This window comes from Mastomys coucha, unplaced genomic scaffold (genome assembly GCF_008632895.1).
Source record: "Mastomys coucha isolate ucsf_1 unplaced genomic scaffold, UCSF_Mcou_1 pScaffold21, whole genome shotgun sequence".
NCBI lineage: Eukaryota > Metazoa > Chordata > Mammalia > Rodentia > Muridae > Mastomys > Mastomys coucha.
This window is the reverse complement of record NW_022196904.1, coordinates 9815743-9816087: the sequence shown is the minus strand read 5'-3', so window position 1 is coordinate 9816087 and position 345 is coordinate 9815743.

Sequence of the window (345 nt, the reverse complement as noted above, 5' to 3'; positions counted from 1 at the left end):
AAGTATTTATATGCCCAAAAGAAACATAGATGATTAACTAGGGAGGTGGCTTGTAAGAGAACAACAAACTGAGACTGAATGCTTGGCTTGACACTTGTAACTCTTGTATCAAGTTTGAAGAAGAGGACTTCATACGTTACTCTTTCTCTGAGATGAATGCTTTTCCAAATTATCACACAGCTAAATTTGAACCAAATTCTTACCCTCACCTAATGTTTGTGCCACCCTCCAAGCAGAACCATTTTTTATTGAAACAGTTTGTGAATGACTTTATGGCTAGACCATCTTAATACCTACACTGTTTCTTAAATGAATGTAACCTGTTCTCTGTGGGCTGAGAATGAA